This window comes from Schistocerca americana, chromosome 11, assembly GCF_021461395.2.
Source record: "Schistocerca americana isolate TAMUIC-IGC-003095 chromosome 11, iqSchAmer2.1, whole genome shotgun sequence".
Taxonomy (NCBI): domain Eukaryota; kingdom Metazoa; phylum Arthropoda; class Insecta; order Orthoptera; family Acrididae; genus Schistocerca; species Schistocerca americana.
The window spans coordinates 18355001-18382293 of NC_060129.1; the positions used below are offsets into that span (position 1 = coordinate 18355001).

Below are 27293 nucleotides of genomic sequence, written 5' to 3' on the forward strand. Positions count from 1 at the left end.
AACAGATATCTCTGGAGGAGAGAGGGATCTGGATGAGAGGTTTAGAACTGAATTAGGACTGGTGATATGAGGCATTTGACTGTGGTTATAGTTGAGATTTGGCCTGTGTGGGGTATGTGCTGGGATTGGGAGATTGAGTAGGGTGGCAAGGCTAGGTTTGTTGGCTATGAGGGGGGTTTGTTGCAGGTTCTGTTGTGGTTGGTGTTTGTGAGGGATAGGGAGAGGGACCCCACTTCTTAAGTGTTGCACTAGCACTGTGGATAGTTTTTTCAGGTGGTGTGTGGTATGGAATTCAAGTTTACAGCTTGCTTTTAGGATGATGTTCCTGAGTGTGTTCTCCAAGCAGGGGTCTGAGAGGTGGAGGACTTTGATGAGAGATAGGAGCCATTGGTAGTGGTGGTTAGACGAAATAGTGCAGAGATTCAGGACAAGTTGGGTAAGGGTTAAGGACTGAAGGTTCTGGAAGTCTGGGAGAGACTGGTGGAAGGAGGGATTGCACCAAGGGATGGGAACTTTTAAGGTAAGTCCTTTAGGGGTAATTCCAATGTTTAAGCAGGACCGGAGGAAAAGTATGTGGGGTTGCAGTTTGGCTACAGTGAATGCATGATTCCGGAATGAATGTAAATAATGTGATACAGGATTAGGGTACACAGTGGGTAACTGGTGGATAGGGAAATTAAATAAATAAAGTTAAAATAGTAATAATAAGAAGGAATAAAACAAGGAGGGAAGGACGAAAAAGAAAATGTGTTGGTAATGTTCAAACGTAGGTTTGGCTTTCCTTAATCTACTTTCTAAGATAAGATAATGTGTTGATAAAGAAATTTAACTCCAAGGAAAGCTTTTCTCGCTGTACACAAACTACATTTTATATCTTCTGTATTTCTGACATTGCCAGTAACTTTACTTCACCTTTCTCATATCTGAAGCTAACCTCTCATCTCTCTAGTGTTGTACTTTTAGTCTTAAAGCCTCTTTCCAAGGAAGTATCAATCACTGTTTTTAAATACTTGCCATCTGGTGGAATTTAAGTATCATTTAAATGTTTTATTTTTCTTTTCCATATTTTAGTTTTTTTTTTTGCATGTACAGACTAAAATGTGTGGGCTACAACACTTTCCTCCTTTAAAATCGCTTCCTATCAGCTTCACTTTATGTATTTTACCTCTTAAGGATGCAGTAAGTTTCCTGTAAGTTATAAGATAACTGAAGAATTTGAATAATTTTATAGCATCAGTTGCCACAAAATAATCCTTAACTAAGAATTGGCACTCCCAGTCTGCATGTAACTTTCCTATTAATGACAAATAAAAGCTGTGGGCAATGTCATCATCATAACTGAGACAAATATTTTTCATAAAGTACTATGAGACAAGCAAAAAGTCTTGAACATATAGGAACACTGAAGTGTTGAAACATCAGATGATCAATCTGAAGCAAGTGATGATTGTGTTGGTTTCTCTGCAGATGGTAAAGACTTAATTTTGTTCTTGGGGAATGGAAAATACAGTGGAACTTTAAATGTTGGTATACAGTCCATAAAGAATAAAACATGTAAATTTCACTTAGGATTGCCTTTGTAAAAGTGGGTTAAAGAAAGCCAATGAAACTTTAATGTTTAAGTATTAGCTAGATACAAAGACCACATTAAGTTCTTCTGTGCAATACAGCAGCTATATATGAAGGTGGAATAATTATACTGTCTATTAAATAAGACCCACAAGATACTACAGTTTAACTTAGACATCACATGTGAACCTTCCTCCGCATTCAAATTTTTTCCTGCCAAAAGGATTATTATAAGAAAATGAAATCTTAGATGGTGGTGAAAGAATGCATAAGAGCATTCAAAATGCCAAAACTACATAAGTTCTTGACGTTTCTCATTTTCATTGGCAACTCATATAGTTGGCTATTAAAAGGTCCCCTTGGGGTGGTCTGTGTGGTGTTAGCTTTGCAAAATTTCCTGTGGCATAAAGATGTCTCCTGATGAACTAAAATGACTGCTTGGTGCTGAAGTACCTCTACAATACAAATTTTTGCACTAATAGAGAATAAAAAAATCATTCAAATGGCTCTGAGCACTATAGGACTTAACTTCTGAGGTGATCAGTCCCCTAGAACTTAGAACTACTTAAACCTAACTAACCTAAGGACATCACACACATCCATGCCCGAGGCAGGATTCAAACCTGCAACCGTAGCGGTCGCGCAAATCCAGGCTGAAGCACCTAGAACCACTCGGCCACTCCGGCTAGCAATAGAGAATATCCTATATATAAAATATAAATAAAGTATAATCTTAAACATTAAATTATTGGTGCATATCTCCATTTACAGATAAGGATACAGAAAGCTTGGCACTTCTAATGCTTATGGTGAAAAGGTCCCAAATTTAGTTGAACAAAATTGTGTACTCTCACACATTTTCTGAAAGCACACATTTACCATTTGCTGAACAGATAAATGTTCCATCTTTCTTACATGTATTTAGTTCCTGTTATAAGTGAATTTGAAATAAACTATTGATACATAAGATATTTTCACCACCTGCCAATATTGTTTGGACTGTGAACAATTTTCAGTACTTTTAAAACTGCTACAGTAAAACAGCATCAAACCAAATAACTTTAGTCCTAATTTTTGTAGTTCAAATATACTCAATTTTCCAGAATTTTGAAATTCCTTGTCAACATCTTTATCTTCCAGCACATTTATTTATTTTATATATCCAAAAACAAAGATGATGCAACTCACCAAACGAAAGCGCCGGCAGGTCGGTAGACACACAAACAAACACAAACATACACACGAAATTCCAGCCCTCGCAACCAACGGCTGCCCCACCAAGAAAGAGGGAAAGACGAAAGGATGTGGGTTCCAAGGGAGAGGGCAAGGAGTCACCCCAATCCCGGGAGTGGAAAGACCCACCCTAGGGGGAAAAAAGGACAGGCACACACTCGCACACACACACACACACACACACACACACACATCCATCCGCACATACACAAACACAAGCAGACATTTATTTATTTTATTATCCATCTTTAGGCATTAAAAATGCAATTGATGTCATCATTTGTGTACATATACAGTTTACATAAGTAACAGAAATGGTCTAATATAATGTAGATCATTATTGTCTAATAAGGTAAAAAAATTTGTTCTTGATGCTGCACAAGGTATTTGCATTATATTTACATGTATAAGTTTAATCTAAGTGAAACTCTATTAGTACCAGTACTTAAGATCATCTTTAGTGCACATTATAAACTCTTCTATTCAATAAAAAGCTTTTTCTCTAAGCCATTTCTTTGTTACACTTTTAAACTCATTCAGTGACACATTGTGCCTCTATTGGCAACATGTTAAATAGTTTTACTCCCATGTACCTGTAACTATCTTGAGTTTTCTTTAGTCTAGCAACTGGGATGTCAATTTGCTGTTTAAACATGTGTCATGGTGATGGATAGATTGTCGTAGTTTGTGACTGTGTTGGTTTTCTTTTGTGTGTATCAGACAACTTAGTATAAAGAGGGCTGCAACTGTTAGTATTTTTAGATTTTTGAAATATGGTCTACAAGACTCATTATTTCTGACTCCATGGATGCATCTGACTGCCATCTTTTGCCAAATGAAAACTTGTTTTGCTCCAGCTGAGTTTCCCCTCAACATAGTGGCGTATGTTAAATGGGTGTGGAAAAAGGCATAGTATGCATTGAGTAATAACTTATCACTAACACATGACCTTAGTTTACCTATCAAATATGTCACATGTGCTAACTTAGTACAAATATAATCGGTATGACTCTTCCATGTTAATTTTGAGTCAAGATGGATCCCAAGTAGTTTAGTTGAGACACAATCAATCTTATCACTCTTAACACACAAGCTAAAGAGAATATTTAAAGTTTTATCATGATTTATATGCAAGTCATTGAGCTGGAACCACTTGATGGCTGCTCTGAGATGAGCTTCACTTTCCTCATTTAATTTTCCTAAATCTTTCCCTGCTCTAACAAAAGTTTTATCATTTGCATAGAGTGTGGATTTACATAACATGGTTCTGGGCAAGTCATTTACATATATTATAAAAAGTAAAGGACCAAATACAGAGGCTTGTGGAACACCCTGCATGATATCCAAGACATTTGACCTCATATTGTTAAAATGCACAATTTGTTTTCTGTTGCTCATATAGGATCTGATCAGAGATAGTTCTGAGCCTCTAATAACATAGCAGTGCAGTTTTTCTAATAGTATCCTGTGACTGATAGAGTCAAATGCCTTGCTGAGGTCCACAAAAGTGGCATTAACTGATAATTCTGATTCGAATGATGTCAATATATATGAAACATCATCTTCAACTGCTTTTGCCATAGACCTGAAGCCATACTGAGAGTCACTAAGAATATTATTCACAGACAGATGTTGACTGATTTGGAGCTGTATGCAATATTCCACTACTTTTGATATGATGGGTACAAGGAGATTGGACAGTAATTATTAGGACAAGACTTGTCACCTTTCTTGTGCAGTGGAGTAACGACTGCCATTTTTAAGGATGAAGGGAAACAGCCACTGACAAACATCCGGTTCATAAGAGAACAGAGTGGATGTGCTATTACATCTGCTATTTCTTTTATTACAAAATTGGAGAGACCATAAATGTCTTCTGATTTTGAGTAACTTAATTTTGCTATTGCAGTCTTAATACCTGTTACTTTTACTTCTTTCCATTTAAACACAGGAACCATACCCTCAAAATTTTGTAGAAATGAATTTCTATTATTTGAGATATGGTTGTTGTCACATTTATGGATATGTTCATCTGGTGTGATACAAGCACAACACGAATTACTTTTGTTAGCATCTTTATTTCTACCCAGATGAGTCTTGATAACAGTCCAGGCCGCTTTGCATTTATTTTGGGACTTACTAATATAATCATCATTTGCCTTGCAATTGCTTAACCTATTTTCTGCCTTGTATTTGTTCCTCAAACTTATGTAGTTTGCTTTTTTGGCTTCACTATTTTTTGATTTGTCATAGGAAATCATTAACAGAGTTCTGAGCCTTTGTAGGTCAGGTTTGAACCAGTTATGCACTGATGTGAGACCATGTTTCCTCATAGTTCCCTTATTTTTTCTCATTACTTTAGGGCAGCAAGTTTTAAATGTGTCTGACAATGCACTAATGAATAATGTAAATGCCTTTTCGATATGATTACTTTCTAGCAGAATGTAATTCCAATTTGTCATCTTTATTTGTGTTCTGTAGTTATCAATGTTCTCTTCATTCAAAAGCCTAATGTATTTAATTTTATTGGAGACAGATTCTGGCTCTTTTGTTATCAATTTTAACCAAATACCTTTATGGTCTGATAAATAATGAGTATTGAATAGCCCTAGTTCATACCGATTTGTCTCAACATTTGTGATTACATACTCAAGGCAGGCAGACTGTCTTCTTGGGTTTCCATTAATGCAGTGCAAGTCATGTGATCTTAGCATATTCAGAAGATTAAGTTGTTTAGGAATGTTTTGCCTTATATCAATATTTATGTCACTAAAAATTAAAATCCTATATTTAGGCCACTTATCGAGGTGTAGTATCAGTTTCTGTAGGGCCTGTGCAAATACTTCAACATCATTATTTAATTCGCAATGGATTATGGCATTGTACTTTGCTCCCCTTTGTCGAGGAGTGTGGCTAGTGGTGGTTTTTTGCTCCTAGTGTTATACTGTTTTATGAAAATTATTGTCAAATGTCTCACAATTCTCTCCAACAAACTCGGTAAAAACATAAGACATAACAGCCTCATGCTTTTAGACAGTTGTCTTCTTGAAGTTAGGATACACAGTATGTTATCTTTCTGTGCAAGGAGTAGTTTGTCTGGAATTGTCACAGAAAATTAGTCCATTTAACATAGAATGGACGTAGACAAAGTACATTAAATTTCTGATTCTGAATTTAAGGAGCATTTGGAAAGATCTGGTTGTGACTTCCTGCTAATTGTGGAAAATGCACATTCAGAAATGTGGACATTTGGGAATAGTGAGGTCTTAAATGTTGAGTTCCCTTCCTGTGCTGAATTGTTGATATTCTTGCCTTGCACAGTCTTTCTAAGTAAAACTCCATTTATTAAGGATGAAGACCTTAACTAATTACTTGTACTGCTGCTGCAGCACTCTTGTTGTGCTATTGCAGCTCTGTTGTATGCTATGCTGATCACATAAGAATCATAAGTGAGCCTAATTTATCTTTTTGGTATGAGATAGGTGATTTGCTTGAGAAGAAAGAGTGGGTCCTGTTAAATGCCATTAGAATATTCACCAGAGCTGTGTGAGCTGTCTACCACATTTTGCTTATCTTGAACATTTTCCAGCCCCAGGCTGGGTCTGTTTGGAACATAAGCCTCACCATATAGTCCTGTTTCCTCACTGTCTGCGTTCACTCTGGTCCAGTCCTTGTCTCTCATTTTCAGCAATGCTTCACACTTTTCAGCCATCTGTCCCCTTGCCTTTCCTCTTTGTTGTTTCTTTCACATCTCCATTTCATGTCTCTTCTTGGAACCCTCTTGTTTTCCATTCAATTTAAGTGCCCATACCATCATAGCCTTGGTGCCATTGTAGCCTTGTTGTTTCTATCCTGCTCTGTAAGCATTCCTTTTTACTATTTTTCTCACATTTCCATTCCATATCATCTCTTCTTCTTACTGCCGTCCTGCTTCTGAGAAACTTCATTTCACACACCTGTAATCTGCTCACATATTTCCTTCATTACCCATGTTTCAGATGGTAGTGACTTCCGTACATCACTTCTTTGGTTTTGTGGGGCATCCTTTAAGTTTTTAACACTTAGCAAGAATTCCTCAGCCTGTCTGCCACATTCACTGAAGGCTCACTTCTTCCATTTTCCTCTGCCACACTTCTCAAGTACTTCACACTCTCCACTTTCAATTGTTCCTCCTATCCTTATTCTGCTATTTGGTCTATCTTTCTACTTGGAAGCAGAATCTCACATTTGTTTACAATAAATTTCATCCCCTACTGCTTATTCCCAAGCATGCAGATGTTCATGAATATCCTGTTTACCCAGATCATAACCAATACAAACAGTATTGCTTTTGCCTAAACAGTATTCCTTATGTCTTGTCTTCTCCAGTTTCTTCTGCCACCTTGGTCACTGTTGTCAAAAATCACAAAGAAGAGGAGAGGTGACGGTGCACTACACTGTTCCACAAAACTTCTTGCTGGGACCAGCCTGTCCTTTTATTTCCCACTCCCAAACAAGTCAGACTTCCACAGTATCTCTCTTCATGCTTCTGATCAGTTAAACGTTAAGTGAACCATTTAGTAACTATGCTTTGAAAGTCACAAGCTTAAAGCTTCTTCAAAAGATGATGATTTTGTTAATTGTCATGGACCCATTACACAAATCATGATGAATGAAATATTGTCATTCATAGTCTAAAATGCTGTCAATGGAATTTTAACATAATCCAAAATGCTGTCAATTTTAAATCCTACATTCAGTGGAGAGTACAACCTGTGACTGGCTTAGAATCTAGTTGCATATGCTCATTTTCAATACTTTAAATTTTCTTTTCCAAAGCATTAGTTCATAGGTCAGTTATCTGTCCTACATTTGAGGTGTTCCAGTGTGATGTACTTAAGACTGGAGAGACACCCTGTGATAGTGATGAATTAAATATTTGTAGCTGTAACAGCACAACATGCTTTTAATATGTAGTGTAGTTTTAATCATCTTGTGGGGATTTTTGCTTTTAGGACAGTTGACTACAGTAATCTCACTTGAATAGGCTATAGTGATACTGAATTGATTCAATGTATATGGTATTAAGTGTAGGATATACTGTAATGCTTTATGTTTTGAACTGTGCTGAGCTCCTTGGTTTCCACTAGGAACTGATTAGAAGTTTGCTAACTGTATGATGATGTAAGCCATGGCGTCTCTATCAGAACAAGATATTTTATTTTTGTGTTTTCTAATTATACCCTCCTCTGTTTAAATTTTATTTTCAGAATTGTTAATCTGACATGACATGCAAGCCAATGATCATTTGTTCTGCAGGTCAATGTTCTGGTGTGACTGGGATAACAAACTGAAGATTGCGACAGTTGGCGTGCGCTGGCCCAACGAAATAACTGTAAACACTGGCAAACAAGTGTTTGTACTGGGTGGATGTCAAGCTGCAGTCAATAGAATCCATCAACTTGGATGGCAGTGATTGCAGGGCATGTAGGTACATGCATTTGAAAGCAACTGCCGTGAAAAACTTTGTAACTCTTGGTCAAGGATTGATCAGACAACAGATAAATAAGCAAATATAGGTCATGCACTGGGACAAAGAAGCCCCAAATTCATATCTCGGCTACTGTGGTTTAATCCAATCATTACTAAGCTAGGATGTACAGACCACACAAATTCAAAAGCACAGAACTACCTTAACAGAAGTAGAGGATTAAATTTAGACATTTGGTGCGCCTTAGTGCTGAGTAAAACAAATACCAAGTATTTCTCACTATAAGATCCAAAACACACACTGGCAGGATTCTATGATCATAAGTAGTGGTCTGATGTCATTACGACTGTTGCTTGGATACGCACACAAATAACCCCTTAACATTTTTTTTTTTTTTTTTTTCAAATTGTTCCAAAGAATACTTTCCATTAATGAAAATCATGACTGACATATAAAGACAGCTTTTAAAGTTCAAAATAAGTTATAAAATTTTGAATATTACAAACAATAAACTCTAGAGTACAAGGTCTGTGCAAAAAATTTCTAAACTCTCCTAATTTTGCAGCAGTGGTGTGTTGGAGTAAAATGCAGTTGACATCCATGCACACACTTGCTTTTAATGTGTAACTGCCAGAACTTGCATTGTTGTACGTCTGTGAGTTGTTGTTCAATGCCATAATGCTTTGTTGAGTAGAATGTTGCATTCCACAGTTAGCGAATTTCAAAAAGGCAGTTAGAGGAGCAACACGTGTGTATTAAATTTTGCGTGAAACTCAAGAAAACTTTTATAGAGACGTCAGGTGATGCAGGAAGCCTATGGTGATGAGTACTTAAGCTGTACTCTCTGTTACAAATGGTTCACACGGTTTGAAAATGGCCGGACAGAAGTTAAAGATGATCCTCATTCAGGACTCCCTCCGATGTCCACAGACGATGCTCATATCAGGAATGTCAATGAAACTGTGTCTGCCAATCAAAGACTGACTGTCTGAGAGACTGCAGAAGAATGTAACATATCAGTTGGAGCGCGTCATGAAATCCTGACACAGTTTCTTGGAATGCGTCATGTAGCCACCAAGTTCATCCCATGGTTCATGACGAAAGAAAGAGCTTCTCCTTGCAATCTGTGAAGAGCTTTTGGGTCACACAAATGAGAGAGAGAGAGCTGTTCATTAAGAGAATCATAACTCATGATGAGATGTGGATCTATGGTTATGATGCTGAGGCTGAGGTTCAACTTTCACATTGAATTGGGAAAGGTTCTCAGAGACCAACAAAAGCTCATCAGGCCAGGTCAAATGTCAAAGCCATGCTGATAGTTTCCTTTGAAGGATTAGTTCAGGGACAAACTGTCAATTAATTGTACTATCAAGATATGTTGCGACATCTGTGAGAAAATGTGAGAAGGAAATGGCCTCAAATGTGGAGAGAGAATTCATGGCTCTTGCGTCACAATAATGCAACCACACATTCATCCCTGTTGGTGCGTCACTATTCCACAAAACAAAATCAGTGTGCTGCCTCATCCTCCATACTCCCCAGACGTGGAAGCCGTGGACTTCTTTTGTTTCTAAAGTTGAAAACTCTGTCAAAAGGATGAAGATTTTGCAGTGATAGATGAGTTAAAAATTTGTAGACAGTACTTTGCACAGTCTAGCAAGTGGTGTGCCAAGACTGCTTCCAGAAGTGGAAATGGTGTTGGAAGCAGTCTACCAATTGTGGAAGAGTATTTCATAGTAGACCATACACAATAAGTAAAAGACAAGTGTAGACAAATTTTGTGGAGTAATTTGCAAAATTTTTTTGAACAGACCTCATATATTCATGCACTGGACTTTGACTAATATATCCTGAAACCTGAAGTTATTTTTGGATGTGTGTAGCTATGAAGTCCAACCATGTATTCCACAAAAATTTCTTGTGTACGTAATTGGTGGAGCTGGCTGGAGCACAGTGAATGTATTTATCTTGAAACACTGGTGAGCACCTGTAACTCAACTGACAAACTATCATTGCTTTCAGTAACCAATGAAACAACAATATTCTTCACTTTCTTGGCCACTAAATTCAGCGTCAAGCTCATTAAAGTTGATAGATAAACAATGTACTCACCAAGCGGTGGCAGAACACACACATTAGACAGTTGTGGTTGGCAAGCTTTCGGAGACAGTGGTTCCCTCTTCAGGCAGAAGAGTTGAAGGGAAGGAAGAAGGGTGAAGGAAAAGGACTGGAGAGGTCTAAGAAAAGGGGTAGATTTTGGGAAAGTCATCCAGAACTGCAAGTCAGAGGTGACTTAAAGTACGGAATGAGAAGGCAAGATTGATTGTTGAGGACTGCATCGGACAAGGTTGAAAAATTAGTGCTTAAAGGCGGAAGAAAGGGTAATACACAAGACAGAGATTACTATTAAAACATTGTGTACAAGTTAATAAGAGTGAGAAGCTAAGTGCATTGTATGTAAAGGGGGTGGGAGTGGGCGATGAAAAATAGATGGGAATGATAATGAAAGATGTAGAAAAATAAAACGGACTGAAGCAGAGAGTAGTTACAGCGAAGAAAAGCTGAGAAATTAACGTAAATTAAAGTCATGTTGGTGGTGAGACCCAAGGACATGTTGTAGAGCTAGTTGACACCTGTGGAGTTCTGAGGAACTGGTGTCTGAGAGAAGAATCCAGACATGTGGAGAAACAGGCACCGATGTCGTGAATGTCATGTTGTAGAGCGTGGTCTGCAACATGATATTGCAAGTTGCCAGTATATACTCTCTGCCTGTGCCCATTCATCCTGATTGATAATTTGGTGGGAGTCATGCCAATGTACAAGGATGAACAGTGTTTACGTATTAGCTGGTATATGTCAGATGTTTTGCAGGTGGCTTTCCCTTTGATAGTACATGTTTTGCCAGTTACAGGGCTGTTACAGGTGGTGGCAGGAGGGTGCGTAGGGGATCATGACGGGTAGGAGCAATAGGGTAGGGACATGGGTGCAGAAGGAGCATAGGGTCTGACAAGAATATTGCGGAGATGGAGAGAGCGATGGAAAGCTATTATAGATGCAGTGGGAAAAATGTCTGACAGAATGGATCTCATTTCAGGACACGATTTTAGGAAGTCATGGTCCTGTCAAAGTAGCTGATTAACACATTCCAGACCAGGAGTCACAAATAGTGTGCTCTGAAGCTGTTTTGTGGAGGGATCAGCACTACCAGGAATATAATGGCCTGAGAAATTGGCTTTTCAACTAGACTGGTGCTGTAATTATGTGCAGTGAAGGCTGAGGTGAAAATGGTGGTGTATTGCTGTAAAGTGTCTGCATCTGAACAAATACATTTGCCTCGGATGCCAAGGCTGTATGGGAGGGAACGTTCAACATGGAATGGATGGCAGCTGTCAAAATGTAAGTACTGTTGTTTGCTGGTAGGTTTAATGTGGACAGAAGTGTGTAGCTGGCCTTCGGTGAGGACGAGATCAACATCAATGAAAGTGGCACATGATTTGGAATAAGACTATGTGAAATTTAACTGGGAGAAGGTATTATGAGACTCCAGGAATTTAAGCAGTTCAGCATCACCATGAGTCCATATGGTAAATATGTCATCAAGTATTCAAACCAAACCAGAAGTCTCAAGACTTACGGATCCCCAGGAAAGCCCCATCCAGCTATTATGTAAACACTGTTCAGTCTTCTACATTGGTATGACTACCACCAAATAATCAATTAGGATAAATGGGCATAGGCAGAGGGTATATACCGACAACTCACAACACCCTCTTCAGACATCAGTTTCTCAGAATTCCGCAGGTGGGAAGTAGCACTACAACATGTCCCTGGCTCTTGCCACCCACCTGACCTTAATTGACATTAATTTCTTCCATCTCAGATTTTCTTCACTGAAACTACTCTTTGCTTCACTCTGTTCTACATCATTTACTGTCTTTCCCATCTTTTTTCACTGATCCCTCCCACCTCTGTTACACACAATGCACTTAGCTTCTCACTCTTACTAACTCATGCACAATGATTTAGTAGTGCTTGCATATTACCCTGTCTTCCACCTGTAAGCTCTGAGGTTTTCAGATCCAATGCATTCCCCAACAATCAGTCTTTCCTTCTCATTCCGTATGGAAAGTCTCCCCAACCCACAGTTCTCGGTGACTTTCCTAAAATCTACCCCTTTCCTAGACCCCTCCAGTCCTTTTCCTTCTCCCTTCTTCCTTCCCCTTCAACCTGTCTGCCTGAAGAAGGACCCACTGGCTCTGAAAGCTTGCCATTGACAACAATCTTTTATGAGTGTGTTCTGGCGCTGGTTGATGAGTAGATTTTTTATGTGTCCAATTAAATAATTTTATCAATAATTTAATGTTTCTGTGTAAAACACAGGTTCACTGTTGCCATCCTTTTTTGAAAGCATTGTTTAAACAATACAGGAGAGTCTGAAAGTGTGTGTTTTGAGTATCCAAAACTGCACACAGTAAAGGTATCTATTGGCAACCACCTCAACTGAAACACGCTACAAATGTAGAACCTGACTACCAGTCTTGAAACAGACAAATGCAGGGTTTAATGTTTTAAAGCTCTGTTCTTGAGTTGACTGAGTGTACCCAGGATTTTACATTTCTGTCAGACAATAAAACCCAGAACTCAGGGTTTTATGTTCAGGGGTTAAACTTCCTGAGTTTGTTTGAGTTTGTAATGGTTTTTTCATTGAAGCCTCTGGTGTAGAGATGTTATGCTTTCATCTGGCAGCTCAAGTATAAATAATTCAATGACTTCTGCCACTTTAAAGTAAGATATGTAAAATTCTATGTACAGTCCTGACCTGACTCAAAGTTATGAACTTAGGTTAGTGGTACACTGTTGAAGCCCAACACACTAGCACTGCTTATTCACGAATGTCCTTACTTCAGAAGTTTGTGTGTCCAAGTGGCATGTCAACCGGTATCTACTACTTTGGTTTCTACCATGAATCACTCCACATCATGTGATTTAAGAGGGCTGATTAACAGACAGACTAATTTTGTTCACAGATGTTTATTACTCCATTCAAATGGTAGCAACTTTTCCAAAGTACTTCCCTCCTACTGAAATGCACCTTCTATAGCATCTCTGCTAGTGCTCAAACACACACTGCAGACAATTTTTTATCAGGTCCTTGAGAATCCTCACTTCTTAAGCACTGCTCACTTCTTCAGCAATGCTTACAGTCCTCAAATAAAAGGCCTCAAAGTTTTGTCTTTAGTGAAAGGAATTAAAAAGAAAATCACAGAGTGCAAGACTGGGGCTATAATGTGGATGCAGCACACAGGTAATGTTGAACTGAACCAGAAACTGGAAAACTTGATTTGTGATGTGAGGCTGCACATTGTTATGAAGTTGTCATCCAGTCTGAGGAACTTCTGGTCTTTGCTTGCAGTGTGCTTCACCAGTTCAGCCAATACTGACATGCAGTATGCTGCTGTAACAGTAGTGTGAAGGATCTGCATGCCAGTAAATCATTCCAGGACTTCCCTGCAGATGGAAAAACTTTCAGTTATCTTTTGGAGTTGGAAAACTGAGTGGTTTCCTCACTGTGCTGGCTCATTCTCCTTAAAGATCGTAATGATGCATCTGAACTGTGACTCGTCACCAGTGATATTAGATTCCAAACACAGATCCCCTCCATCAGCAAAGAGGTGCAGCACGTCATGGCTTGTTGCTACTGACACAGCATTTTGTTTGAACAGGTACAAGCAGGTACAAGCATGGGTTATAAGGATATGATCCTGCATAATTTTGAGGACAGTGACATATGAAATTTTTAATACTGCTTTGAGGTTACATAATGTTACCTGCTGATCCTTATGGACAGTTGCAGCATGCTGGTGATGTTGACTTCAGTCATAGTAGAAGCCAAAACACAAAGCTCACCTTGTTTAACACAGACAAGGTGGCCTTCTTTAAGTGGTTGAATTATTTAAAAATTGTTGCTCAAAGTAGTGCATCTTCACTATAAACTTACCGCAGGTTTGTGTATGTGTTGGTGGCTGTACAGTTTTAAAAAACACAGAATTTTATTGCCCCATACTCCTCCTCTTCCAATACCTCCATGGTTTGAGGAGTGAAATGCATAGTGTCCACAAAATAGAGCATTACTACCAACTTACTGTTGAGTGTGTGCTGCCACCTATACATAAAAATCTGCTCTTTCCAATTCATGGTAGAGACAGCAAAGTGTCACAGAAGCAACAGGAAAGAAGGTCTTTGTTGAACAGACCTTGTAGAAAAGTCATAGCTGTTGTATTCCAATTAGAATAACCGATGTAGCACTCTGCATTAAAGGAAAATATAAAGTGCTGGAAGTCTGTAAGGATGTAGCATAAGGAATTATCTTTGCATTTTGATTGGGTTAGGCAGTAAATGTTGCAAGTAACTACCTATTTTGTGAACATGGGGTTGCAGAAGTGCTCTTGCACAGACTGAACATGATACTGAACCTCATCTTTAACCCATTACCTGATTTGGCTTTTTCATCCACACAAAGACAAATTGGACAGATTCCTGATGATATAATTTGCCTCCTCTATTTTGTGGAATGGAGATGGTGGTGACAAAACTGTATTATATGCCGAGGTCTCCTTCATATTAATAGATGACAAATTGGTTAGAAATTTATGAAGCAAACTGTTAGGTCATGAGCATAATTAAAATTCTTGTGGTGCCTATTTTATGCATATTGGAATTCTGTGAGAAGTTAATGTCCGTCATTTTGCAGTGGATCAAAGAAGACACAGTATTGGTTGGTTCAGTGTTTCCTTTCCCAGCTTTTATGTTTGTACTAACGTAGCACAGTCCAATAAGATGTAAGCCATGTTATTACTCGGTACTTGTTATCGTATTGTTATCCAGCTGTCTGTTTAGGTATATTTTGAAATACTGTAGAAGCCAAATGATTTGGCAGGTAATGATTGAAAAATGGGAATCAGACTGCCTTAAATGATTTGTAGGTTATAATGTTCTGTAAAGCTCACTAGATTTGGTGAAAATGCTGTACTTACTATAAAATAAGAAATTGACTTTAATAACATGGACTGTCTGGTATTCTGCTACAGGTACGTGTTTGTGGCATTTGGCTCATCTTCACATGTGGACATGGTCAAGATCCTGGTGGACAGTTCTGGACAGCAGGTCCACGTGCTGAGGGATGTGTTGGGGCCCTACGTGTCTCTGTGGTAAGACAGCAGCCTGGACCGAGTCTTTGTGGCAGATATGGGGATGAGCACCATAGGAAGTCTTACCTCTGATGGTAATAATAGCTAAACTGTTATTTTAGATGCATATATTACTGACAAACCTATTCTCCACATGTGAAACGTTTTCCACTTGCTATGGCATTCAGATATAGCAACCAGTGTATAGAATGTGAATAGTCTTAGATGAAATGTTGAAATTACTGCTTATTCATTCATCAGTGATTTGTGTTTTGCCTAATTCAAAGTATCTTCAGATTTTCTGATATGTGTTAAGTTATGGATATCAATAAAACATCCCCATGAAGAAAATTTATTTTTGCTGTTTTCGTATCACAGATATCTTCAACTTGCTTATCAACATCAGCCACTCTGAAAATGCCTGGAATTATGCAAGCCATGAGTCATTGATGAATAAAGAAACACTAATTTCAGCATCACAGCCAAGACTGCTATCTCCTCTTGTTCTACTATGTAAAACTGAGCATATCTTCACTGTAAATTTTGTGCAGTGAGGCCTCATGGTTTTAATAATTTTTAGGAGTTTTTGTGACTGAACTTCAGTCACATTTACGTCCATGGTCTGAAAACTGCTGTTAATAAATGCAGGGTAGAAAGAATGTCATATTGTACAACTTTGACTATCTCCTGTAGCATTTTGATGCAGTGTTCAGACGGATGATTACTTAAGCACCGCTGCACATATTGTAATAAATAATCCAGTTATTGTGGCCATCATTGGAGAGATACACAGAGGACTGTGATGCATTCTTCAATTTGTCAGCACTCTTCTTTAAAGTTCTTAAGCAGGGTTTTTGGGATAGCTGGTTTCTCAAGATTCTGATAGTTTTTCAGCATCTTTGAGATGCTCTTGGGTTATAAAAGTAAACCAGTAACTGTTCCTGCTGCCCTTCTTCGTGTTATGTTAATATCCTGCTAGTGCTCTTTAGTAAGGGCCCCACACATTTGAACAATATCGTAGAATGTTTCTCAAGTATTAGTAAGCAGTCATTTAAGGGACAGGGCCAGTTTCAAGATACAGGGAAAGCAGTGTGTGTTAATACTATTCATGTCCCAAAAAGAAAGTATACTGTATACTGCAATGGTTAGATAAAAATGCTGTATATCCAGTGGATCTGCATGGGCACAATTATGCTTTAGATACCTGTGTCTCTCACGTCATGCTTGACAAGGCTGGAGAAAATCTGATACCCTGAAAGTTGTACACTTTGACGCCATTCTTAGTCTTGCATTAATGGTGGACTGAGTAGAACTTAATTGTTCCTCATAATGAGATGTTTGATATGGCAAGGTCTGAGCTTATATTGCCCATTTTATTGCAGCTGGAGAGTCAATCCATTGGCCTCAAAATTGTTGCATGCAGAAACTCTTGTACCTGAACAGCGAGGTGTGCTGCTGTAATGGTGACCCATGACTCCCTTGTCTTTGACCTGAGGTGTCAACAATGTTTCCACTATATCTGAAAAAATGTTTCCTTAATGTAGACTTAAAAAGGCAAAGTATGGTGGCATCCTGGTCCATATTAATATGAGGTGAGTTCCTTTCTGACCCTTTCACATAATGAAGGTCGTCCTTGGGTACAAAAGCATCAATCATTCTGTGTGAACTGCAGTAGGTCACACATTTGTCAGAAAATAACACTATGGAGCAATGCACAGATTTTGTACATTATGCCAGCAAAGCACTGCAGGCTGCAACTTGCTGCTCTCAGGTAATTAAAACACATTTCAGTATCCTTAAATTTTCAAATATTTAATGTCACTTACATTGTAACCTCAGTACTGGTTCAGCTGACATACTACAAATACATTTCATCAACATCTGCTATCACTGCTCAAGCAGCTGAGCAGTTGTTTGCTCTCCCATGTCTGCCACGTGAGTTGTTTGACACTGCCTGAAACAAAGGCAGGTTTATCCAAATGGAGTACGGGTTTTTTCATGAGGTCCTGCTAAAGCAGTATCTATAAGCATCTTTCTGTAGGAACTCAAGCACTCACACTCACAGCATTCCTAAAGAATGTTACTGTATCGGCTCAGTATAAATGTGTTGGGTTCATAACTGAAACAGTGAAGTAACCCACATTGCAATAAAGCCAAAAATGCTTCTCCTAGACTTCAGTGTAGGTATACCTGTGAAAGAACTATTTATTTGCACATTTGTTAAATGTCAGGAGGGGACAGGGACTTAACATATGCTTAAATTGATGTTACGTAAGTCATGTGTGTTGCAGTAGCTGGGAAGGTTTGAGTGCACTTTCCATGTGACAACAGGTGGACGGCTGCAGTAAAGAACCAGTAGTATCAGGCTCTGGGACTGTGGTTCATCTGTCTTAAGGTTTCTCAAGGGCCTACATTCAGTGAGCACAAGCTTGCTGATACCAGGGAACTTGGACCCTTTGTACATGGAAAGATGTGCTCACACCTGGACCATTTGTTAATGTTAACTTAGTTCCTTATCTGCAATGCTGTATTCCTAACAAAATCAGGACATGCGTAAAGATTCTGCAATTTGAAGTATCACTCACTGCTGCGCATGCAGATTAGCCTTTTAGTATAGGATATCAGCATGCCTGTTTTCATCCTTACTTTGATGTAATTTTTGGGGTTCCATACATGCAGTGGAGGTCCCACAACTGAAATAAACATCAAAGTAGATTGCAAAAAAGTTAATTATGCAGTGCTGTCAAAACTGTATGGAAGACTCTTTCTATGATGTACTACAGGGAGTACATCAACACAACTTTGGTTACATTTGAAAATTCTCAAAAGGTCCTAATGTTCTTGCCCTTCTAGCAGTGGGCTTGCAATGTCACAGGGCCATTTCTTAATGTACAAAATATTCATATCTTTCATGTAGGATTTGAGTATTTTTGTTTGAAATTAGCCTTTGCTTCATTGTCTCTAATGCCCTGACAAAATTGTTTCCTGTTAATTTGGGAAGTCATTTTGCTTAATTATCTTCTAGGAACCAGTGAAATGTTTTTGAAATGCTCTTCTGAAATAACTTTCTCTGCTTCCCTTGTTCAAGCACATGGCTTTCTTTAAATTGTTCAATGGCTTCTACTGACCTCATAATTGCCCTGTATGATGGAATGTACACCAATGTCCTTTCTGAGGTACTGAGAAAATACTAATCTCCAAAAAAACACGAGAAAACAGGGCATTGTTGCACAGAAACTTGAGGCTTCATAGTGTTTTCTGCACGCTGTTGAACTCTTCTCTCATGCTTCATTTTTACTCATCTCATTTGAACATTTGTTAAAATTTATTCACAGTGACGTTTCCAAACTTCTGATAATGCTACATTTGAATCTAAATTATTTTTAATTTACTATACATGCAAAAGATAAAAAAATTTCCATGTTGCTAGATTTCTTGTTTTCAGATTCTTATAGTGTATTGAAAAGCAATCATTTTCCTATGGTCAATAAACACTTTTCCCAAAAACTATATAGTTATAATTTTTATCTACAGTGTTCAAATACTAAAATCAAGTTATTTTCACAATCCATTAAAATAGGTTTGGAGGCTTCATTTTTCTGTTTATTAAATGCATACTTCTATTTAACTATCCAAGTTTAAAGCATACTTTCTCTAAACTTTCTGGTGTATTTTCAGAATCAGTATCTTTGGACCCCCCATGACCATGGACCTTGCCGCTGGTGGGGAGACTTGTGTGCCTCAGCGAAACAGATGGCCGTACCGTAGGTACAATCACAATGGAGGGGTATCTGCTGAGAAGCCAGACAAACATGTGGTTCCTGAAGAGGGGCTACAGCCTTTTCAGTAGTTGCAGGGGCAACAGTCTGGATGATTGACTGATCTGGCCTTGTAACAATAACCAAAACGGCCTTGCTGTGCTGGTACTGCGAACGGCTGAAAGCAAGGGGAACCTACGGCCGTAATTTTTCCCGAGGGCATGCAGCTTTACTGTATGATTAAATGATGTTCCGGAGGTAAAATAGTCCCCCATTCAGATCTCCGGGCGGGGACTACTCAAGAGGATGAAGTTATCAGGAGAAAGAAAACTGGCGTTCTAAGGATCGGAACTACTGACGGCCTTGGGAGAGCCAGTCCTGACAAAACTCTACCATCTGGTGAGCAAGATGTATGAAACAGGCGAAATACCCTCAGACTTCAAAAAGAATATAATAATTCCAATCCCAAAGAAAGCAGGTGTTGACAGATGTGAGAATTACCGGACAATCAGTTTAATAAGCCACAGCTGCAAAATACTAACACGAATTCTTTACAGACGAATGGAAAAACTAGTAGAAGCCGGCCTCGGGGAAGATCAGTTTGGATTCAGTAGAAATACTGGAACACGTGAGGCAATACTGACCTTACGACTTATCTTAGAAGAAAGATTAAGGAAAGGCAAACCTATGTTTCTAGCATTTGTAGACTTAGAGAAAGCTTTTGACAATGTTGACTGGAATACTATCTTTCAAATTCTAAAGGTGGCAGGGGTAAAATACAGGGAGCGAAAGGCTATTTACAATTTGTACAGAAACCAGATGGCAGTTATAAGAGTCGAGGGACATGAAAGGGAAGCAGTGGTTGGGAAGGGAGTAAGACAGGGTTGTAGCCTCTCCCCGATGTTATTCAATCTGTATATTGAGCAAGCAGTAAAAGAAACAAAAGAAAAATTCAGAGTAGGTATTAAAATCCATGGAGAAGAAATAAAAACTTTGAGGTTCGCAGATGACATTGTAATTCTGTCAGAGACAGCAAAGGACTTGGAAGAGCAGTTGAACGGAATGGATGGTGTCTTGAAGGGAGGATATAAGATGAACATCAACAAAAGCAAAACGAGGATAATGGAATGTAGTCGAATTATGTCAGGTGATGTTGAGGGAATTAGATTAGGAAATGAGACACTTAAAGTAGTAGAGGAGTTTTGCTATTTGGGGAGCAAAATAACTGATGATGGTTGAAGTAGAGAGGATATAAAATGTAGACTGGCAATGACAAGGAAAGCGTTTCTGAATAAGAGAAATTTGTTAACATCGAGTATATATTTAAGTGACAGGAAGTCGTTTCTGAAAGTATTTCTATGGAGTGCAGCCATGTATGGAAGTGAAACATGGACGATAAATAGTTTGGACAAGAAGAGAGTAGAAGCTTATGAAATGTGGTGCTACGGAAGAATGCTGAAGATTAGATGGGCAGATCACATAAATAATGAGGAGGTACTGAATAGGATTGAGGAGAAGAGGAGTTTGTGGCACAACTTGACCAGAAGAAGGGATCGGTTGGTAGGACATGTTCTGAGGCATCAAGGGATCACCAATTTAGTATTGGAGGGCAGCATGGAGGGTAAAAATCATAGAGGGAGACATAGAGATGAATACACTAAGCAGATTCAGAAGGATGTAGGCTGCAGTAGGTACTGGGAGATGAGGAAGCCTGCACAGGATAGAGTAGCATGGAGAGCTGCATCAAACCAGTCTCAGGACTGAAGACCAAAACAACAACAACATCCTAAAAGACAGATACATATAGAGAAAGTCAGGTAAAACATAGTCCAAGAGGATATAGCTGAAAGAAAGCAAATTGTGCCAGATTTTTAATTTTTATATAAAATCATTAATTACTTTGATTTGCATATTTAAGCAGTTTTGTTGCGTGCTTTAACACTTTTGTTACAGTTTCTAAGTGCTGTTGTAATTCTTTCAGTCACTATGGTTTGCACTGGAATATTGTCTGAAGAGCAGTTACATGCCTCACTGTGTCTTTGCTTTCCCCTTTACCCATATAGATACTTCCTAAGTTATCAGATATACCCAACTAATCATTAGCATTCTTCTGTGAGACTGTATTTCAAAAGTGTTCTATTCTTCTCTGCACTGTCAGTGTTTCCCTAGCACAAAATTCCACACTCCAAATAAATTTCTTCAGGAGATCCTGGCACTTAAAATTTTGATTTTGCCACAAGTTTTTCAGAGAAACTTCTACAGCTATTGGCAGTCTGCACTTTGTTCTCTTTGCTTTGGCCATACCCACTGACCAAATAACTCTGGCAGTGCACAGACTAGATTAAGAAATAAACTCTAAGCATTGCTTGCTTTAAGTTCCTTTATATTACCTTCAAATTATTTTTTTTTATATTGAACTGCTAGTAGAGGGATTTACTACTGCCAGTGTTTTAACTTTCTAGGCTGTTGCCAACATTATAAGCAAAATAAACTGCTTCACCATGTGCTTTAGGTTAGGATTTTCTTAAGTAAATGTTTGCTGTGGAGGTTTTGTAGGCATCAGTCCTCACTTTTCATCTATTGACTGACCAAAGATGACCACAATGTGGTAAAAATGAAAGTCTCCAAATTCTCCTATAAATTTTGCAAAAAAAAAAAAAAAAAAAAAAAAAAAAAAAAATCATCATCAGAATTTTCCTTTTTCCATTACATTATATTTTTGTGCAAAACTGAAAATATCCTAAATATCTGTGTCAGTGTAATAACCATGGTAAGTTTGCCAGGCAACTGCATGAAAATTATATTCTAGGCTATAAAATTGCCTCTGCTTCATAGATTAGGGTGCCGGTATGTTGTGAGACATCAGTCCTCTATTTACTGTTGTCAGTCATCAGTAATTCAGTAGGCTTAGATTCTGTTCAAAATGTGTGCTCAGCTGATGGACTTCTTTTCAGGATCACAACAGTGAAAACTCACCAGTAACAGTATTACAAATAAATTTAAAGTGCTGTTGCAGTTTTTTTCTCCACCTATTGGTGTTGTTTAGTCAGTTTATGGATAATCCATTAAAACTTTTCAAATTGAACTGCTGATGTTACATTATCACACCAATGCCCAATGTTTGAGCAATACTCATTTCGGTATTACTAAATCATTGCTCAAACAATGGCAATATTTTTTTCATCAGTAACAGTAGTACTTGGGCATTTAAGAATTAGAACAATGAGAAATCATTAATCTCCTTTGAATTTGTTTTAACATTTGTAGTTGATGTAGAGGGTTGCTTGTTCACCAAATGCATGTCCAAACTGAGCTTCATTGTTCAGGCATTAATGATTTAAAAATTGTAGAAAATAGTCCTGAATTGTTTAGGTAATTTTTGGTGTATGTTACCTTTAAATGATAATCCAAATGTTGGAGCAAATCAGGACAGAGCAGTAAGCTCAAAAAACATTAAAAACACTGGTTTACATTTCTCTGTGTCATTAGAATACTGGATTATTGACTAACAGCTTAGTTGTTATAGTCAAAACATATGAAGTGGGAAAGGGAATGGAGGTGTATTTGAATAACCATTATACAACCTTCACTGGGTGTAGTGAGAAAACCGTACTTCAGGATATTTCCCACAGCCTAGTTCATATAACCATGTAGAAAGCCTTAGTATAGTCAAAATTCAGTGCAAGACAGGATAATAAATTTGGAACTTTGACTGCTGTTGAATGGTATGGAATCAGTATTGAGTGACCTTGTAATCCACCCACATCCTTCAGTTTACTTTGATACTGACTATGATTAAGCTTACCTAGTTATCAGAAAGGCATAGATTCCAAAGAAAACAAACTGAAATGTGAAGATTAGTTCTACACTTCTCCACAAGTGGATACTATCTTAATAAATGGAAACACTCATAATTACAAATAAATTTTGAATAGTTGAATTAGTTATTAAAGAAACTGCAGTTAAATGAAACTTCAGTTATACAAAGAAATAAGGTTGCCAGTCCTAAAATTGATGACTACTGAAACCACTTACATTTGATTAAAGTTAAGTGTACATAAAAATTAGTAATATGGGTATAGACAAAAAGTCATGGCTCACAGGAAGTCATTAGAAAACTTGGAGTACATAATGAGCACTCAAGATTAAGCTCTTTGAGATCAAAACTGAATTACTGCATTGTGGCATAATTATAAGTGTATTGTTAAAGTTATCTTAACTGTTATTCCTTTTGGAAAATGAACCATTCAAAATACTTAAAATTCAGTGTTGGAAACATAGATATCAATCTATATGTGCAGACAGGACAGACAAATGAAAATTTTAACCCACACCTGCCGCTCACTACGCGGATGCACCAACCACTACACCACACTGGTGCAGTGGCTTTGCACAACTGCAGACTACCCTAGCACATGTCTCCTCAATCGACATTCCTGTTCACACCTCAGCCCACATGGTATTCCCCCCAAACTTGACCAACATTGCACAGGTTCTCCAAATGTGTTGGAATAGCATCTCAGCATTGGACAAGGTGTGAATAGAAAACTGGATTGAAGGAGTCGGGCTAAGATAGTTTGTGCAGGTGTCCAAAGACACTGTGCAAGGATGGTGTAGTGGTAGTGCATCTGCATAGTGAAGCAGTGAGGAGAACTGGGCTCAAATCTTGGCCTCTCTACAAATTTTCATTTGCCACTTCAGTCTGTGTCCATGCATCGTAGATGTTTGAGACTTTGAAAGGTCAAGGTACCATTAGTGTAATTTGATAATGACAGCTGATGACAAATCATTAGAATACAAAGACACTGATATTCACATTTATCGAGACACATAAAAATCGTTAGTACGTTTGGCTGAGAGTTAAAGTAAACTCTTCTTCCACATTCAATATTTTTGGCAATTATCAAATGTTCCTTACAAAAGTTAGTAAAATCGATTGCAGTAAAATATTTGCATAGGGAATTTGATTAATCAACAAGAAATTGTTTCTCAACTTACCATAACTGCCAGAGAGTTAGGCTAAGTTTCTCTCAAACTGAAGTTTCTGGAGCTCATGTGATTATCAGTGTTAAGGAGAACAGAATGTTGACCCTGGTTGTGGTAAGTTACATGGATCAGTAGCAACTGTAGAAGAATCATTAAGTATGTACAACTGTTTTGTCCAAAAACCTCCCCAGAGGATAGAAAGTCTTTCACAGAACTGAGTCTGAGAAGGCCCAGCATTACTGTGAAGTTCCTGGCATCGTGTATTAGCTCAGCACAGTAATGTTAACTGTGGCTGCTCTTCCAGTTGTGAATTATTCTAGGCATACTTTGGCCAAACTATACTGGTACTTCAAAGTTCTGCTGAAGCCTCTTAATAAATTAACATTGTTCTGTGACCCAGCAGAATTATATTGGCTCTCTCATCCACAAAGTGTTACTGCCCTAGGTCTCCATGCCGGAGGCATACTTACTGCCACCCTGTGTCACTTGCAGCTAGTTGGCATCTACAGGCTGTTTAGAAATTAAGTGCGAGAAGAACTGAAGGAATTGTTAAGTGTTGAGCTGCACTCACATTGTCCACAAAAAAAGGTGGTTAACAGTCACATAAGTTTAGAATTGCAAGGTAACAACAAAGTCAAATCTGAACACATTGGAGCCTATACTGTTCACCTGTGCAGACATCCTCGATAGCCAGGACCACCTTAGAAAAGTGGCTGATAAGTTGGCGGTGAAAGTAGGCTATTGTCAATGGACTCATTTCCATGAAACAAAAAGGCAGTGGTACAGCTACTGTCATTTTGTTTCTCATATTTTAATGGTACTCACTATAACATAATTCTACTATTACAGGTAAGAATTTTGTGCAGACATACTTGATTTACCTTGTACTTACATTTAAACCTGTAAGTAGCTGAAAAGTAAATTAATGTGTAAGTATTGTTGATATCAGGGGAAAATGGATTGTTCCTCTACTTGGATTTTTACATTGAATTAGTGCTTGTTTCTATTTGTATGAATTGTGTAGACAATTTAGTGTTATGCTAAGATAATGACAGTTTCAATTTTCTCCCAAAGTAAGATTTACACAACAGTAAACATTGGATTATATATGCTGTTTGCAGTGAGTTGGGGGAAGAAAATTTTGTATCTTGTCCACACATCGCAGTAATGTTACCCGAAACGTGTGATGAAGCAGCATCAACTGTTGACTTCTGGATGCTGAGTATGATGTATATTAAGGGTGGTAGGACGTCAAATAGGCTGACTTTGGCCTGAGAGTCAACATAGGACATTTTAATTTCCAGTGTCTATAATGTTACAAATAAATTAATAAAACTTTGTCAGCAACACCAGGAAGCATTCAGGATTCACACACTTTGCAGTGGAAGCTCAAAAACATAACAAAATAATTTATTTCTAAAACCAAAGATGATGAGACTTACCAAACAAAAGCGCTGGCAGGTCGATAGACACACAAACAAACACAAACATACACACAAAATTCTAGCTTTCGCAACCAATGGTTGCTTCGTCAGGAAAGAGGGAAGGAGGGGGAAAGACGAAAGGATGTGGGTTTTAAGGGAGAGGGTAAGGAGTCATTGCAATCCTGGGAGCGGAAAGACTTACCTTAGGGGGAAAAAAGGATGGGTATACACTCGCACACACACACATATCCATCCGCACATACACAGACACAAGCAGACATTTGTAAAGGCAAAGAGTTTGGGCAGAGATGTCAGTCAAGGCGGAAGTAAAGAGGCAAAGATGTTGTTGAAAGACAGGTGAGGTATGAGCGGCAGCAACTTGAAATTAGCGGAGGTTGAGGCCTGGTGGATAACGAGAAGAGGGGATATACTGAAGGGCAAGTTCCCATCTCCAGAGTTCTGACAGGTTGGTGTTAGTGGGAAGTATCCAGATAACCTGGACGGTGTAACACTGTGCCAAGATGTGCTGGCCGTGCACCAAGGCATGTTTAGCCACAGGGTGATCCTCATTACCAACAAACACTGTCTGCCTGTGTCCATTCATGCAAATGGACAGTTTGTTGCTGGTCATTCCCACATAGAAAGCTTCACAGTGTAGGCAGGTCATTTGGTAAATCACATGGGTGCTTTCACATGTGGCTCTGGCTTTGATCGTGTACACCTTCCAGGTTACAGGACTGGAGTAGGTGGTCGTGGGAGGGTGCACGGGCCAGGTTTTACACTGGGGGCAGTTACAAGGATAGGAGCCAGAGGGTAGGGAAGGTGGTTTGGGGATTTCATAGGGATGAACTAAGAGGTTACGAAGGTTAGGTGGATGGCGGAAAGACACTCTTGGTGGAGTGGGGAGGATTTCATGAAGGATGGATCTCATTTCAGGGCAGGATTTGAGGAAGTCGTATCCCTGCTGGAGAGCCACATTCAGAGTCTGATCCAGTCCCGGAAAGTATCCTGTCACAACTGGGGCACTTTTGTGTTTCTTCTGTGGGAGGTTCTGGGTTTCAGGGGATGAGGAAGTGGCTCTGGTTATTTGCTTCTGTACCAGGTTGGGAGGGTAGTTGCGGGATGCGAAAGCTGCTTTCAGGTTGTTGGTGTAATGGTTCAAGGATTCTGGACTGGAGCAGATTCATTTGCCACGAAGACCTAGGCTGTAGGGAAGGGACCGTTTGATGTGGAATGGGTGGCAGCTGTCATAATGGAGGTACTGTTGCTTGTTGGTGGGTTTGATGTGGACGGACGTGTGAAGCTGGCCTTTGGACAGATGGAGGTCAACGTCAAGGAAAGTGGCATGGGATTTGGAGTAAGACCAGGTGAATCTGATGGAACCAAAGGAGTTGAGGTTGGAGAGGAAATTCTAGAGTTCTTCTTCACTGTGAGTCCAGATCATGAAGATGTCATCAATTAATCTGTACCAAATTTGGGTTGGCAGGCCTGGCTAACTAAGAAGGCTTCCTCTAAACAACCCATGAATAGTTGTTGAGTGTCGTATCTCAGTTCTAAAGGTATATCTAATTTATTTGAGGACATGCATTTATATCATATGCACCGTATTCTGTGAATTTATGATCTGCATTTAACCGTGTGCAACTACATACTTGTTTCAATGTTC

General features: G+C 38.7%; 1 long non-coding RNA gene across 1 annotated transcript in view; it reads right to left on the minus strand.

Annotated features, from left to right (window-relative positions):
- Positions 1-17407, minus strand: part of LOC124554115 — a 29283-nt gene extending 11876 nt beyond the window's left edge. Inside the window, exon 1 of the long non-coding RNA XR_006968246.1 lies at positions 17286-17407. This is a non-coding gene — a long non-coding RNA (uncharacterized LOC124554115). The remainder of the gene's footprint in view (positions 1-17285) is intronic.
- Positions 17408-27293: the final 9886 nt, after the last annotated feature.